This window comes from Castor canadensis, chromosome 14, assembly GCF_047511655.1.
Source record: "Castor canadensis chromosome 14, mCasCan1.hap1v2, whole genome shotgun sequence".
Classification (NCBI taxonomy): domain Eukaryota; kingdom Metazoa; phylum Chordata; class Mammalia; order Rodentia; family Castoridae; genus Castor; species Castor canadensis.
In genome coordinates, this window is record NC_133399.1 from 50,234,529 (window position 1) to 50,250,335 (window position 15,807).

The window sequence follows — 15,807 nt, forward strand, 5'->3', positions numbered from 1 at the left end:
GATCTTCTTTTTTAATCCATTTTGTCAAACGGTGTCTTTTGATGGGTGAATTAAGTCCATTAACATTAAGCGTTAGTACTGATAGGTATGTGGTGATTCCTGCCATTTAGTTGTCTTAGTTATTTGAAGGTTTGATTGTGTGTACCTAACTTGATGTTACTCTCTCCTGTCTTGCTTTTTCTTATCCTGTGGTTTGGTGCTGCCTGCCTTTTCATGGTTAAGTTGGGTGTCACTTTCTGTGTGCAGGATCCCTTGCAGAATCTTTTGTAATGGTGGCTTTGTGGTCACATATTGTTTTAGTTTCTGCTTATCATGGAAGACTTTTATTGCTCCATCTATTTTGAATGATAGCTTTGCTGGGTAGAGTATCCTGGGGTTGAAGTTATTTTCATTCAGTGCCCGGAAGATCTCACCCCACGCTCTTCTTGCTTTTAATGTTTCTGTTGAGAAGTCTGCTGTGATTTTGATGGGTTTACCTTTGTATGTTACTTGTTTTTTCTCTCTTACAGCCTTCAATATTCTTTCCTTAGTTTCTGAACTTGTTGTTTTAATGATGATATGTTGTGGAGTAGTTCTATTTTGATCTGGTCTGTTTGGTGTCCTGGAGGCCTCTTGCATCTGTATGGGAATATCTTTCTCTAGATTTGGGAAATCTTCCGTTATTATTTTGTTGAATATATTACGCATTCCCTTCGCTTGCACCTCTTCTCCTTCTTCGATGCCCATGATTCTCAAGTTTGGTCTTTTGATGGAGTCAGTGAGTTCTTGCATTTTCTTTTCACAGGTCTTGAGTTGTTTAATTAATAGTTCTTCGGTTTTTCCTTTAATTACCATTTCATCTTCAAGTTCTGAGATTCTGTCTTCTGTTTGTTCTATTCTGCTGGATTGGCCTTCCATTTTGTTTTGCAGTTCTGTTTCATTCTTTTTTCTGAGGTTTTCCATATCCTGGCAGTTTTCTTCTTTATTGTTGTCTATTTTTGTCCTGAGTTCATTTATCCATTTATTCATTGTGTTCTCTCTTTCACTTTGGTGTTTATACAGTGCTTCTATGGTTTCCTTTATTTCTTCTTTTGCTTTTTCAAATTCTCTATTTTTATTGTCTTGGAATTTCTTGAGTGTCTCCTGTACATTTTGGTTGACCCTATCCAGTATCATCTCTATAAAATTCTCATTGAGTACTTGTAGTATGTCTTCTTTTAAATTATTCTTGTGGGCTTCATTAGGTCCTTTGGCATAGTATATCTTCATTTTGTTGGAGTCTGGATCTGAGTTTCTGTTCTCTTCATTCCCCTCTGGTTCCTGTACTAATTTTTTGCTGTGGGGAAACTGGTTTCCCTGTTTTTTCTGTCTTCCCGTCATTGTCCTTGGTGTTGTTACTGTCCCTGTACTGTGTGTAATTAAGTATTTTCTAGCTTGTAATAATAACAATGGTAATATTTAGAATGGAAGAGTGAGCTGAGATGGAAAGCAAGAAGTTAAAGAAAAGGGGAAAACAAATATACAGACAAGAGTGAGAAAGCAGAACAAGGTATCATACAAGAGAGTTTCAAAGGTATAAACAGGGAGTGTTAGTGTACTAATCGACAGTAAGCTGAACAGACATTAGAGAGACAGAGAGAGGATTGAAAATCAAAGATAAAAAAAATAAAAAGTATATGAAAGTAATATCTATATATAAAAATGAATTAAAATAAAATGGAAAATAGAAAAAAAACTTCCAAGTTTATATGCAATGCAGTTTCAGTCTTAATTATTTGGGTGTCCGTCTCAATCTCCAGTCCTGGAGTTGGTGCCTCAGATGTTGTTCTGTAGTTGTCTCATCAAAGGGGATGCATAAAGTAGAACAAAACTACACACTCACACACACACACACACACACACACAAAAACAAAACAAACAAAAAAAAAGCCCCACCAAGTGTCCCCAGTTCAAATGCAATACAGTTTCAGTAAGTTTTTTGGCTTTCAGGTGTAATTCGGTTGTTCTCTCATCAAAGGTAGGGAGAAAAAGAAAAAAAAGCATCTGGAGACAGTTCTGAGGGTGGTATCTGCAACTGTGGCTTGCCTGCCTGCTGCTCTCAGCCTGTAGCTGGCGGCGTTATTTATGCTGATCTCTGGGGTGAGCTAGCACTCACCTGGTCCCACAGGCTTTGTTTTCTCAGAGTTCTCCTGTGCGGGAGCCTCTGCTACAGGCTTTCCCCTTTCCAAGCACTGGTAAAGGTGACACTGCCCCGTGTTGTCAGGCCTGCGTGTTTATTTACAGTTCATGTAGGAGGTGGGTCTTCCCCCCTCTCCTCTGAAGTTTTCCTCCCACTGCCACTTTCAGAAGCTTTCCTGCTCCTGCTTACTGGGTGGTGCTGCTGCTCCTGCTGGCCGCCATGTTTGTTCACAGTTCGCGTGGGAAGTGGGTCTTCCCTCCTCTCACAAGCTTCCCCACTCCTGGTTGCTGGGCGCGCGCCCCGCTCCCGCCAGAGGCTCTCCGGCCCGCCCGGCTTGTTTATTTACAGTCCCGGGAAGGATTCCCTTCCCCCAATCTTCAGCGCTCAGGGCGCCCCACCCTCTTTCCAGTGTGTCTTAACTGTTCTTATTGCTTATTACTCAGTTTCTCTTTTTTTCCCGGGTGGAGGTCGGTCTGTCCAGGGGGCTATGCTGCTCTGGCCCAGGCTTGTCTGTGGGGCTACCGCGGTACCGCGAAGCTCACCTGGTCCGCGTCTTCCCACGCCGTATGGGCGCCGGTCACTGGCGGCCCCGGGGGCCCTCCTCGTTTCTCCGTTTAACATGAAGTGGAGATTCTCTGCACCGGCTGGAGATGTGGAGGGGTCAAAGTTATGCCTTTTCTCAGTGATTATGCCTGCAAAGTGTGTCTCCAGTGTCTCTCCAAGATTTCACTATAGGAGGGTCGCTTTCTGCTTCCTACCTCTAGCCGCCATCTTGGAATCTCACCTAGGTTAATTCTTTTTGATCTAACCTTTTCTCTAGTTCCTGGTCCCCTTTTCCTATTGGCCTCAGTTGCTTTAAGGTATCTGCTTTAGTTTCTCTGCGTTAAGGGAAGAAATGCTAGCTAGTTTTTTAGGTGTCTTTCCTATCCTCACCCCTTCCTTGTGTGCTCTCGCTTTTATCATGTGCTCATAGTCCAATCCCCTTGTTGTGTTTGCCCTTGATCTAATGTCCACATATGAGGGAGAACATATGACTTTCGTCTTTTGGGCCAGGCTAACCTCACTCAGAATGATGTTCTCCAATTCCATTCATTTACCAGCTAATGATAACATTTCGTTCTTCTTCATGGTTGCATAGAATTCCATTGTGTATAGATACCACATTTTCTTAATCCATTCGTCAGTGGTGGGGCATCTTGGCTGTTTCCATAACTTGGCTATTGTGAATAGTGCCGCAATAAACATGGGTGTGCAGGTGCCTCTGGAGTAACCTGTGTCACAGTCTTTTGGGTATATCCCCAAGAGTGGTATTGCTGGATCAAATGGTAGATCGATGTCCATCTTTTTAAGTAGCCTCCAAATTTTTTTCCAGAGTGGTTGTACTAGTCTACATTCCCACCAACAGTGTAAGAGGGTTCCTGAAATACCCTACCTTGAAAATACCCATCACCAAAAGGGCTGGTGGAGTGGCTCAAAGTGAAGGCCTTGAGTTCAAACTCTAATACCGCAAATGAACAAATAAATAAATGGGATAAATGGGGTGGGGGAAGCCCCAGTAGAAGTAAAGCAGCTCCTTTGAATTTGAAATTCAATTTCTTTTGCCACTGCGAAGCTTGGTTAAAAGAGGGGCCAACATTTGTCTTTGGGTTTATAGTCTAATGCTTGCTCAGCCATTGTACCACATACCTATGTTCATTAACATTAATTATTTTCAAGTAATCACAAAGATAGGAGGAGCCTATATCATTTAGTGCCTGAGTGGAGATAGTAGGAAACACCTTGAGCTGAACTAGGCTAACCAGGAGCATTACTAAGAGATGATCAAATCTTATGTCATTGTCACTGCTCATGCATTTGTAATATATACATTTTTTGCAAATATATATATTTGTTTTATATATATATATATTGGTATTTGAAATCAGGGCCTCATGCTTGCTAGGCAGGCGCTCTACCACTTGAGCCACTCCACCAGCCCTGTTTTTTGTTGGGTATTTTTGAGATAAGGTATCACAAACTATTTGCCCAGGCTGGCTTCGAACCTTGATCTTCCTGATCTCTGCCTCTAGAGTAGCTAGGATTACAGGTGTGAGCCACCAGCACTCAGCATAATAATCTTCTTTATAGAAGACTCTTCTAACTGGAGGGTCAGGCAACTGATTAGTCCTTCTAATAACTGGAGCCTCTGGTGTAGCTTTCCCTCGAATGAATAATATAAACTTCTGAGTGCTGCTTCCCTGGTTTCTGCTGCTTTTAGCTGCTATAGTAGAAGTAGGGGCAGGAACTAGATGGAAACCCAGCCACACAGGAGCATATATATACACCTAACCATTTTCTAGTTACATTTAGCCAGTGTTTCATCTAGCCTAGGAGCTATTAATCTTACTACAACAATTATTAGTAAGAAAAAAATCCACTATATCTAAATATCAAACCCTTTATTTATCTGACCTGTCCTAGTTTCAGTAGTCTGCTGTTCTAGGTGCATACATTGCTGTGTTGCTCTTGACAGACCCCACTGGAGGAGGAGACCCCATCCTGTGTCAACACTTGGTTCCATTCTTCAGCCACCCAGAAATCTACATCTAATCTTACCTGGGTGTGGCATAATCTTTCGTATTGTAACCTATTATATTGGGAAAAAGAGCCATTTGGTTACATACAACAATAGTATTGGATTCCTAGGCTTCATCCTACTAGCTCATCACAGTTCTACAGTAGGCACAGCTGAAGATGCCGGAGCCTGCTTCATGTACAGCTGTAATCATTGTTATTTCAACAGGAGTAAAAGTGTTTAGCTGCCTGGCCACCCACATGATCACCACCTATGTTTTGAACTTTGGGTTCTATTTCCCTTTTTACAGTATATTTAACAGGAATTCCCTAGTTAATCCCTTGATATTGTTCTTCACAACACACATCATGTAGCAGCCCATTCTCATTACATCCTATCAACAGGCACAGTATTCACAATCATAGGAGGACCTGTGCACTGATTTTCACTATTCTTTGGTTACCCCCAGGTTCAACATGAGCAAAATCCATGTCAGTACTCCATTTGTAAGTGTTAACCTCAGTTTCTTACCTCAGCACTTCTTGGGGCTATTAGGTTTGCCACAATATCGCTGCCTAAGCTATGTGAACATAGTGTCAATTACAGGATCTCTTTAACAGCTGTAATTGTTATACTTTTCATAATCTGAGGCACATTCATCTCTAAAGGAAGTAAACACCATTGAACCAGCAAGTACTAAATTAGAATGGCTTCACAGGTGTCCTCCATCCCATTGCACAATTGAAGAACCTATCTGTATTTAATCCCATTAAGAAAGGGGCTGGCAGAGTAGCTCAAGTGGTAAAAGCGCCAGCCTAGCAAGTGTCAGGCTCTGAGTTCAAAACCTACTGCTGTTAAAAAAAAAGCAAAGAAATGAAAAAAAAAAAAGAAGGAATTGCTGGATGCTGGTGGATCACACCTGTAATTCTAGCTACTTGGGAGATTGAGATTGGGAAGACTGCGGTTTGAGGCCAGTGTGGGAAAATAGTTCATGACACTCCATCTCTAATAACCAGAGCAAAGTGGACTGGAGGGCTGTACACCAGTGGCTCACGCCTGTAATCCTAGCCACTCAGGAGTCAGAGATCAGGAGGATCAGGGCTCAAAGCCAGTCCTAGCAGTTTCTGAGATCCTATCTTCAAAAAACCCATCCCAAAAACAGGCTGGTGGAGTGGCTCAAGTGATACAGTGCCTGCCTAGCAAGCCCAGCAAGTGTGAGGCCCTGAGTTTAAGCCCCACTGTGGCAGGAAGGTAGGGAGAGAGAAGGGAGATAATGAGAGACAATGAGGGAGATGAGAGATGACTGCAATAGTGAAACAAAAAAAAATGGATTTTAGGCATGTCACATAGCACCTGGAGCAAGACCAGAGGAGGGTCACCTTGCCCTGGAGGTTAAAATGGCCAATGAAATAGTATATGACCATGTATGGGACAAGCTGTACCCCCCATTTCTGTAACTGGCTCTAAATGGCATATAAGGAAAGCCCTCTTTGTTCTCAGGGCTCAGCCTTTGGATTCGAATCCACTGAGTTGCTGCCAGCCTGCTTAATAAACTTGTTTCCTGAAAGCATGGTGCCCCATCTCTCGGTCTGAGCCTTCCTACAATATTTCTGGGGGCTTGTCTGGGATCCAGAGTGGTGTTTTCACCACCTTGTTGCTGGCTCAGTGTCCATGGCCACTGGGAGTGCCGCCCCTGCCAGGAGCCTCAGATGTGTTGATCTGAGGGGAGGGAGTCTCTCTCCTGGTGAACCGAGGAGGAGAGTTTTGGTTGCACAAAGGAACCTGGAACGACTCAAGAACCAACTTGGAGCCCTGCTCATCAGACTGGTAAGAACCTGGGTTCAAATTAAGGCCTGCCTTAGGAGGCAGAAGGGGAGTCTGATCAACTCCCAGCAGGGACACCCGAGCAACCACCTTTTGGGGTGAAACTGTGTCTCTCTGTTCAGGGAGCAGGGTGGGAGTACTGTGCTGTGTGAGAGTGTGTGAAAGAGCAACCCTGAGATGCAGCCATCTATGAAGCAAGTGTGGAGTCCTAGTCTGCAGGTCCATGGTGAACTCATATGGTCTAGGGTGAGCCCTAACAGGGCCTCCAGTCCCAGGTTTATATGGACTCACTATGGCTAAGAGATGCCTAAGCCAGAGACAGACAAAGTGAGTGGTGTTATTTATTTTCCCCTGTGTGCCAGAAAGGAGGATCCCTTACTTCCTCTTCACAACCCTCATCCCTTCCATTTCTGTCTCTGTCTGGATGTATGGAATGGGGAAGGAATAGAAGGAGGTCAGAGTAAGAACACCTTCTTGGGGTACATGCTTAAGAACTTTAAAAAGGGATTTAATGGAGATTTTGGAGTCAAGCTGACTCCTGACAAGCTTAGGACCTTCTGTGAAATAGACTGGCCTACTTTTGGTGTAGGATGGCCCTAGGAGGGGTCATTGGATAAGGTCCTAGTCAATAGAGTTTTTGAAGTGGTTGTAGGGGAGCCTGGACACCCAGATCAGTTTCTTTATTTTTACTGCTGGCAGGATGCAGTCCTCAGTTGGCCCACATGGCTAAAGCCCCTCATAGAGAAGCACATAAGGGTCATGGTAGCCAGGATGGCAGTAGCTTTCAAGTGCAGGGAAAAATGTAAAAAGCCAGAGAAATCCATATTAGCAGGGAACCCCAAGGAGACCCTGCCCCCTTATGTGCCACTGTACCCATCACCTTCCGTCCCTTCACCTCCAACCTCAGAAGGGGAAGCAGCATCAGATGGGGAAGCCACAGCAGCAAATATGCCTACAAGTCTGGGCCCAGGAGTCCTTGAGACTGTAACAACCCTACCTTCCTCAGTCCCACCTCATGCTCACTCCAGGCCCACCAGTCCTCACTCCACAGCTCCCTGGGAGATTGTTCCCTAGGTCCAACCAGGAGCATTTGAACAGTCCCACTCCGGGCCTAGCCTCCTCCCCAGGACCCACCGCCCTGCAGATGCCCCTGAGAGAGGTCCAGGGCCCAATATAATATGACCAGCACAGTCAGATACAAGGAGGAAGGTGGACATTTCTCTACCAGCTCTTTACCACCACAGACCTCCTAAATTGGAAGCACCATATCCCCTTCCTTCATGGAAAAGCCTCAGGCTCTAGTTGATCTAATGCAGTCCATCATTCAAACTCATAAGCCCACCTGGACAGACTGCCAACAGCTTCTTCTCACTCTGTTTAATACTGAGCAGTGACACTGTAAAACCTTGGCGGCTCTAAAGTGACTGGAAGATCATGCCTCTGCAGGCACTTTAAATGCCCAACCCTATGCTCAGGGTCAGTTTCTCGAAAAGAACCACCACTGGAACACTAATGATGACCAAGACACCAGTGGCTTGAGAGGCATCAGGAGGCATTATTGGTAGGCGTGAAGGAAGGAGGCAAAAAGGCCGTGAGCATGAGTAAGACAACAGAAGTCCTCCAAGGACCAGATGATGGCCCCAGACAGTTTTATGAGCAGCTATGTGAGGCCTTCCGTCTACACAGCCCTTTTGGCCCAGAAGTGGCTGAAAACCAGCGGATGATTAATGTAGCCTTTGTCAGCCAGGCACAGGGGGACATAAGGCAAAAATTACAAAAGCTTGAGGGGTTTGCTGGTACAAACCCAAGCCAACTTCTGGAGGTGGCCACAAGTCTTTGTCAATCGAGATCGGGAGATAAAACGGGAGGTTGATAGAAAGATGAAGAGGAAAGTGAACCTCCTTGCTGTGGCTCTAGCTGAACTGTCAGGCAGGCCCTGGTGTGTAGGCCATGGCAGAAGAAGAGGCAATCCCTGTGGATGGCAGTTAGCACCCCCAGAACAGCCTCACCCTAGAAAGGAACTAAGGTGGTACCAGAGTGCCTACTGTCATCAGGAAGGACACTGGAAAAATGAATGTCCCCAATGCCCCAGGGACCCCTATAAGGCTCCCCAGACCAGAGGCAGAGGCTGAGTTGTTGATGGAAAGTATTGGCCTGTTCAGGGGAGAAGCAGCCCCTGGGAGGAAGACATCATTGGGTTGGCCACTTCTAAGAATTCTGAGGAGGACTAGGATGGACCGGGCGCCATCTACTGGGGCCCCAGGAGCCTATGGTCCAAATGAAGATAGGGAGCCACCCCATTGACCTTCTGGTGGACACTGTGGCACCACCCATTCTGTTGTAACCCAACCCATGGGCCCTCTCTCACAGAGACATGTGACCATTGTCAGGGCCATGGGAGATCAGACTTGCTGCCCCTTCCTTGTATCCAGAAAATGAGATCTTGAAAAACATGAAGTAAGGCATGAATTCCTCTACCTTCTTGATTGCTCTGTGGTCTTGATGGGCAGAGATTTGTGCAAACTAAGGGCACAGATAACTTTTGATTCTGATGGCATGGTGGCCTTAAAGCTGAGAGGGCCTGAGGCCAAGATTCTAGCTCTCATGGAGGAGGGATGGCAACTCTGTGCCTCTAAGAGATTCCAGAGATCTTAAAGCTTCCCTTTTAAGATTCCAGGAGTATGGGCTGAGGACCACCCTCCCCCCTGACTGGCTTGGAACATACCTCTGGTTGTGGTAGAATTAAAGCCAGAGGCAATACTACATTCCTTGCAAAGCCCAAATTGAGATCCAAAAGCATCTTGTCAGACTCCTAAAGTATGAGATTTTTTGGCTTTGTCAGTCTCCGTGGAACACTCCCTTACTGCTTGTCCAAAAACCAGGTACTAAAGACTTTAGGCCAGTTCAGGACCTTCCTGCAGTCAACTCACCAACTATTACTTTACACCCTGTGGTCCCAAACCTGTACATGCTTTTGGGCCTTATCCCAACTGAGGCAAGATTCTTTACCTACCTGGACCTTAAGATCCAATTGGCCCCACAAAGCCAACCCATTTTTGCCTTCTAATGGGAAAGTTCTAGTACTGGAGAGAAGGGACAATTGACTTGGACTTAGTTGCCACAAGGCTTCAAAAACTCTCTCACTCTCTTTGGGACTGCCTTGGTGTCCGAACTAAAGGCTTTCTTGGCTGACCAGCATGGGTGCACACTCCTCCAGTACATAGATGACTTTCTGTTGGCTGGACCAACTCAGGAGGGTTGTGTGGAAGGAACTCACCTTTTTCTCTCCTTTTTGTGGAAGGCCGACTATAAGGTTTCTGAAAAGAAAGCTCAGATTTGCCAGGATACTGTCAAATACCTCAGCTTTCACCTATCATGAGGACAATGTAGATTCGGCCCTGAGAGAAAACAGGCTTTCTGTTCCATTCTGGCCCCCAAGACACATCGATGGATTAGAGAATTTCTACAGGATGCAGGTTTTTGCCAGATCTGGATCCCCAATTACTCTCTCTTGGCAAATCCCCTTTATGAAGCCACAAGGTGTGTATGGGGGAACAGGAACCCATGGTATGGGAAGAGGAGCAAGAAAAGGCCTTAAAGTTAAGAGAGTACTCACAAAAACTCCTGCTCTGGGCTTGCCAGATGTGACGAAGCCCTTATTCCTATATGTACACGAGTGACTGGGGACAGCTGTAGGAGTCTTGACCCAGCTGCTAGGTTCCTGGCACTGCTGGGTGGCCTATTTATCAAAGCAACTTGATGTAGTTTCCCAAGGCTGGCCACCCTGGCTGTGTGCCCTGTCTGCCATTGCTGTCTTGGTGGCTGAAGCAGATGAACTTACTTTAGGACGAGAACTCACAGTCCGAGTTCCCTACTCTGTTTTGACTCTTATGGAACATAAAGGAAATTATTAGCTGACAAACTCCCCAATGGTCAGATATCAAAACACGTTATGTGAAAACCTGTGTATCTGAGTAGAGGTTGTTAAGATTCTAAACCCAGCCACCCTATTGCCGACTGATTCAGGCCCAACCCCCCAGCATGACCGTTTAGAGGTGATGGACAACGAGGTGTTCTCCAGCTGGCTAGACTTGACTGATCAGCTTATCAGGCATCTGGATGTTGAGAATTTCACAGATGGCAGCAGTTTTGTCTGGGATGGCACACATTTTGCTGGATATGCAATAGTGACTCTGGATGCGCTCTTAATCTGTTTTTACTGAAGCATGTCTGCTGCCTGTCGGGACCTCTGAACAAAAAGTTGAGCTCATTGCTCTCATATGGGCACTCCAGATCACTGCATGGGTATGAGCAAACATCTATATGGACTCTAAATATGCCTTTACTACTCTTCATGTCCACGGAGTGTATATAAAGAAAGGGGGCTCATTAACTCAGCAGGAAAAACGTTAAGTATGGACAAGAAATTCTGGAATTGCTAGAAGCTGTATGGGCTCCTAAGGAAGTAGTGGTTACGCATTGCCAAGGGCACCAGAAGCAGGAGCCAAAAGCTTTTGGGGAAACTGAAAAGCTGTTAGGGAAGCCATGTAAGCTGCCCTAACAGGAGGGCAAACCTCAGCCTCACTGACAAGTATCCTTATTCCCATGCCCTTTATGTGAAGGGGACCCACGGTACACACCACAAGAACAGGCTTGGTTAAAGACCAAGAAGGGAAATTCTCTACCAGGCAGATGGTGGAAATTTGCCAATGGCTGTACTGCAATCCCAAAGTCACTGGCACCTACATTTGTCAAGCAGTTTCATGAAGGAACTCACTCAGGGCTGACAGCTCTTGAGACCACCTTGGCCCAGCATTTTTATGTCCCCAAGCTCTCCGGAGTAAGTAAGATAGTATGTGAAAGGTGCAGTCTGTGTGCCAAAAACAATCCCCGATAAAGGCCAAGAGCGCCACCCCAAGTGCAAAGTGTTGGAGGAACTCCTTTTGATAACTTGATTGTGGACTTTACTGAGATGGCATGGACCAGAGGATGTAAATATTTGCTGATGTTTGTCTGCACCTTCTCAGGATGGGTGGAAGCCTTCCCTATTCAGACTGAGAAAGCCTGGGAAGTGGCCAGGTGAATGTTAAAGGAAATCATCCCTTGGTTTGGAATACTTGTGTTTATTGGATCAGATAATGGGCTGCCTTCGTGGCTGAGATGGTGGCTAAGGGCTCAGGAATAACTTGGAAGGTGCACATGGCCTACTGCCCCCAGAGTTCAGGGAATGTAGAACGTATGAATAGGACTGTAAAATTGCATTTGGGAAAACTATGCCAGGAGACCCACCTACATTGGGATCAGTTACTTCCTGAGCCTTGCTCAGGATTAGGTCTAGCCCCACCAAGCAGATGGGTCTCTTCTGTTTTGAAATTCTTTTTGGGTGCCCCTCTTTAGTCAAGAGCCTGCAAGGGAACCATAAGGTTCCCTGAGGCAGCAGATGCAGGCCCTCAGGCTGACTCAAAAATCAATGACTAGGTAAGAGAGAGCCTCCCTGTCAGCCTGACAACTCCCACACACGTTTATAATCCAGGGGATGCTGTTTGGGTAAAGGAATGGAATGTTAAACTGCTAAAGCCCCACTGGAGGGGCCCTTTTGTTGTTGCTTTGTCCACCCCGCCCCTCACAGTTAAGATAATAGAGATCATTCCCTAGATCCACCACAGCCGAGTGAAGCCAGCTTCCTCGAATGGGAGTGCATCCCTGACCCAGCCTCACCATGTAAGATCACCCTCTAAAATGCTCATACCCTTCCCAGCAGGATCCTTCTTCCTGGGAGACAACAGGCGACCACAAACGAGGAGCCATCAGCCCTGCTCTAGTCCTCTGGAAGGTGACTATTCTATGCACAGTGGAAGCTTGAGGAGTTGCCCATCTCACCTTTGAGGATGAGTCCCTTCCATGTTTTCTTCTTGCTAATCTTGGTCAGCTCGCTCTCTACCTAGAGACTCTCAGGCCTTGGACTGTGACTCATGTTTGCACACTACCCCAGTGGGAAGTGTGGTTACCAAAACTCTAATTTTCCATACTTATTATTCTTGTGCAGGCACAGTTGTTGGGTCATGCACCCACAGCCATACCACCTACTCTCTGCTTTCATTATGGTCAGTATATCTGTTTTAACCCCATCTATTGCTCTTGGGAGCAATGGCTAGAGTTCGGAAGCTTCACCAGCACTGGGGAGCTTATTAGCCGGACACAAGTTTACAACCTCAAAAAGCCAGTATCTATATATTTTGATGTGTGCACTGTAATAGTTAAAAACTCCATCTAATGACCTCAGGGTATTGGAAACACCTGGGGAGACCTAGCCTGGGAGAAAATTTATATGTCAAATGATAAGTATATGTGCCTGGAAGACAGCTGCTCATGTAATGATGCTGTGGAACCATAAACCCCTAGATCAAGATGATGCTCTTTGACCCAGAAGTGGGTCCAAGCATCAAAGATAGAGGGAGGGAGATAATGAGAGATGACTGCAACAGTGAAACAAAAACAAAAACAGAAAAAAACAAAACTGGGTTTGAATAATGTCACGTAGCACCTGGGGCGAGACCAGAGGAGGGTCACCTCACCCCAGAGTTTAAAATGGCCAATGAAATAACACGTGATTATGTATGGGACAAGCTGTACTCCCCATTTCTGTAACCCACTCTAAATGATGTATAGGAAAGCCCCCTTTGTTCGCGAGCTCACCCTTTGAATGAGAATCTGCTGAGTCACTGCCAGCCTGCTTACTAAACTTGCTTCCCAAAAAGCCTTGGTGCCCCTTCTCTGTCTGAGCCTTCCTACAACACCAGTACCACCAAAAAAAAAAAAAAAAAAAGGACTGGAGGTGTGGCTCAAGTAGTAGAGTGCTTTCCTAGCAAGCATAAGGCCCTATCCCACCAAAAAAAAAAAAAAAGGAATTTGAACCCTTAAAGCCAGTTTCAAGCTAGCCCCATAACCTGTCTTTCTCAAAAAGATTTTAGTAAAATCATAACTTTGACAAAGTTAAATTATACATGTAACTCCTTTGTATCTTTATGGTGTACCTCTTCTATTTTGGACTTTAAGATGCTACATCCCAGCCAGGTGCTGATGGCACACACCTGTAATCTTGGCTACTCAGGAAGATTGAAGTAGAAAGCCAGCCCAGGGCAAATAGTTTTGGAAACTCTATCACCAAAAACCCATCATAAAAAAGGGCTGGGAGAGTGGCTCAACCAGCAAGAGTGCCTGCCTAGCAAGTGTGAGACCCTGAGTTCTAACCCCAGGACCTCCAAAACAAAAAGATGCTGCATCCCCTATTGTAGAAAAATGATAAACTTTCATGACCACACTAATAATTGTCTTCCTTAGCTCTTTAGTATAACATAAAGCATAAACAAAATATAAGTAATATAAAGATACTGGGTTTGTGTTGTAGGTCAAGTGGTAGAGCACCTGCCTAGCAATTAAGAGACCCTGAATTCAAACCACAGTACCACAAAAACCTGTATTATTTCATTTATACTTACTCCTAAACCTACCCATAGTAACACTATAGGTGCATAGGAAAGTGAAACTATTCGAACAATTCTATCAGCTTTTATCTTAATTATAACTGCCTTCCATCACTCTGTGTTCTTTATATAATAGAATTCATCTCAATTTGTTTTTCCTCTTTTTTGTTTGTCTTTGGGATTTGTTGTTTTGTTGTTGGGATTTGAATACACTTGAGCCACTCCACCTATATATATATATACTCTGCCACTTGAGCCACTCCACCTATATATATATAGTCCATTATTAACTGTGAAAGCCACAGGACACCAATGACACTGAACTTTCACTGACTATGAAGATTTGATTTGTAACTCCTAGGTGACCGAGCATCAGATCTAAAGCCAGGAGAACAACGACTACTTGAGGCTGGTAACTGAGTAGCTCTACCTACCTAGACACACCTAGCCACATACTAACCTCATCTGAAGACGTGCCACCATCCCAAGTCACCTCAACATCCACTCAGCCAGGGTTAGTTTATGGTCAATGTTCCAAAATCTTCAGATCTGACCATAGCTTTATACATCTTACTTAAGAAACAGTCCCATTTAAACGCTTTGAAAACATCACTATCAATACTGTAACACTATGAAGCTAATGCAGCATCAATATATTATAAGTGAGATTATAGATACATACCACTATGCCTGGCTTGTCAAGGTGAGGTCTTGCTAAGGTTTTCCCTGGGCTGGCCTCTAATTTTTTTTTTTTTTTTTTTGAGATGGTCTCACTGTGTTTCCCAGGCAGGACTCAAATTTGTAATCTTCCTGCCCCATCCTCCCAAATACTGGAGTTACAGGTGTGTACCACCAGCCCTGATTATCTCTATCTATGAATCTCACTATTTATCTATCATCCATCTATCTATCTATCATCTATCTCATTTATCTATCATCTGTCTTGTGGCAGTACTCGGGATTGAACTAGTCAGGGCTTTGGCTTGTTAAGCAAGTGCTGAGCTGCATTTACCAGTTAAGGTGGGTCACCACTCCATTTGGTTTCACTCTGGCTCATGTGCCTCAAATAAGACGTGTTGTGGGGGAGAGGGAGGGGGCGGAGTGGGTAGTAAGGGAGGGGGTGGGGGCAGGGGGGAGAAATGACCCAAGCCTTGTATGCACATGTGAATAATAATAAAAAATACCTGTTGTGGTGTTTACTGCCAGCCCTGCACTCTGGCAGGACCCTAGTTTCTCAGTACTTCAGAGGCGCCATTCTGCCCTCCTTGCTCCGCCCCAACCTCACCATCCAAGCACTAGGCAAAAGTCCCAGGGAGAAAAACCTGTCTGACCCTGTACACCAGCTACATGGCCATCAACACCCCTGCTGTTGCTCTTCCCCCAGCTGCCTCTCTTTCTCCACCCAGCTCGCCCAGACTCCACCAGTGTCAACCCAGTGCAGGTACCAGGGGTGGTGCTTGCTGCTCTGCTAACCTGAGTGCTCTTTCCACTCTGGAATTTAGACCTTCAAATCTGTCTCCACCTCTCTTGTATAAGCATGATTTCTGGCCTTGTACTCACTGTTCTTTTACCAGCCAAAGTTATAACTGGTCATGACAGTCTTCATCCTAATCAGAAACTGAAGCACCTTCATTATTGCAAATGTCTGTAGGATCTCTTTAAAAAAAAAAAAAAAAAAAGTTTGGGCTTGAGATGTGGCTCAACTGGTACAGCGCCTGCTTTGAAAGTGCAAAACCCTGAGTTCAAACCCAGTATCACCAAAAAAGTTTTCTGGGATGGCTCAATCA